The following is a 1,904-nucleotide window of genomic DNA, read 5'->3' as shown; positions in this document are numbered from 1 at the left end:
TGAATACTAAAAGGATTAGGTTAATTCTGTGTGTTTCTAATGGGCTAGCAAAATGTTCCCCATACGACTGAAAGGAAATGTTTGAAACTTCATCTGCATGGGCTCCTGGAAACAAGCAGCACCAACAAATTAATTACAATTCCCCAAGTAATAAGAATTCTCCATTTATATTGTTTTCAAGCACCTAAAACTCTTCAATAGCAAAAGACATTAAGATGAGATGTTAGCAATGCTATCTTTCTCTTGAATACTGTTGTGTGCACATACAAAGTTCATCCAAATTCTTAGTAGACTGCGCTTAAGACTGGTTGTTTCTACCTCGGTGACAGCTTTGTGCAATTACAAATAAAAATGTTTCTCTAAGTAGATGACTCTAGTTAGTGAACTAAAGAAACAAAAGCCTTTTTAAGGCTACTGCTGCAATAAATGGTTCAATCTGAAGTGCACTGGAATAAATTGGACAAAGATAAATCTGGAAGCATACAACAAGATTTAAAANGGATTGCTTTTAACTCCTTGTTTTCTCATATTCTCGGTTAATGATAACTTCTCCTTGTTTTATTTCTTCACACAGCTTGGCCATGTAAATCCACCACAGAGAGGTGACACAATGATATAGATGAACACCTAGAGGGAGGGGGAAGGGAATTTTATTTTCTAGACTGTATCACAGGCTCATAAATAAGATATAAAGCAAAGCAAAAACCTATGGACAGATATTAGTTCCATTACAGTAGCAGTTGTGTAATAATATAATACACCAAGCAAGTATTTTCAAAGGCAGAAGTGGAATTAAAATTATTCTTTTTATTATAGCTCTCACACATTTGAATTCCAGTATACTTTCTTCATTGGGAGAGAAAGCAGTGGAGTTGTTTCTCTTCACTGGGAACCAGACATAATCAAACTATATGAATTAACTCTGAGACATCATTAATTATCAAGATCGCAAATTATCATACTTCTTCTAAAGTATGATTTTATTATGAAGCACATGTTTAGGTTTTACACACGGATTATTTTCATTATTAGGATGATTAGAAATATTTAAAAGTACAAGTAGAGATTCTACATGTATATCATCTATGAGCAAGAATATTACTATGAACCTTTCGGTGAATAATGAGATGATAATTACAATTACCAAATCAAAGGAAAGTTGACGATACAAGTAACAGTAAAAACACATCCTATTGTAGACGTGCTAGCTTTTTAACTGTATTGTCATTTTAAAGTATGATTTTTTTTTAAATATTTTTTATTTATTTCTAGGAGAGAGAGAGAGACAGCGTGAGCAGGGGAGGGTCAGAGAGAGAGGGAGACACAGACTCCGAAATAGGCTCCAGGCTCTGAGCTGGCAGTCAGCACAGAGCCCGACGCGGGGCGTGAACCCACGAACCGCGAGATCATGACCTAAGCGAAAGTCGGACGCTTAACCAACTAAGCCACCCAGGCGCCCCTTAAAGTATGATTTTTAATAGTACATGCTTGTTCACATTATTAAATTCCAAAAATAGATTTATTTTAAAAATTGCGTTCACTGCATTAATTTAGTCATTTTGTCTTTCTTCAAATTACAACTTTTTTGAGATCTTTAAGTGGCCAATTTCATTAGTCAATGCCTGGAAAAAAAATTCATTTATGAATTCCATGCTCATTTCCAAAAGTCAGCAGAGTGTTTTTGCCTTCTCTATAAATGTGAGGGAGGGGGGTGGTTTACAACAAATTCTGGTTATTAATGAATAGTTTAAACTACACACACACACACACACACACACACACTCCAGTTTGACATGAAGTTGACTATTTGCTACAGATGAAATATAAGGATTTTTAACGTTAAAGTACAATATATTAGGTGACAAAAGTTTTTGGAAAGATTGATACTGCATTGAGAGTGATGC

General features: G+C 34.9%; 1 long non-coding RNA gene across 1 annotated transcript in view; it reads right to left on the bottom strand.

Annotated features, from left to right (window-relative positions):
* Positions 1–503: 503 nt before the first annotated feature.
* The window catches only part of LOC144221289 (uncharacterized), a 6,095-nt gene continuing 4,694 nt past the window's right edge, over positions 504–1,904 (bottom strand). The window contains exon 3 of the long non-coding RNA XR_013332016.1: positions 504–627. This is a non-coding gene — a long non-coding RNA (uncharacterized LOC144221289). The remainder of the gene's footprint in view (positions 628–1,904) is intronic.

Source organism: Crocuta crocuta, unplaced genomic scaffold (assembly GCF_008692635.1).
Source record: "Crocuta crocuta isolate KB4526 unplaced genomic scaffold, BGI_CrCroc_1.0 scaffold1838, whole genome shotgun sequence".
In the NCBI taxonomy this organism is placed as follows: domain Eukaryota; kingdom Metazoa; phylum Chordata; class Mammalia; order Carnivora; family Hyaenidae; genus Crocuta; species Crocuta crocuta.
The sequence above is the reverse complement of the archived record's forward strand: the minus strand, read 5'-3'. Positions and strand labels throughout refer to the sequence as shown.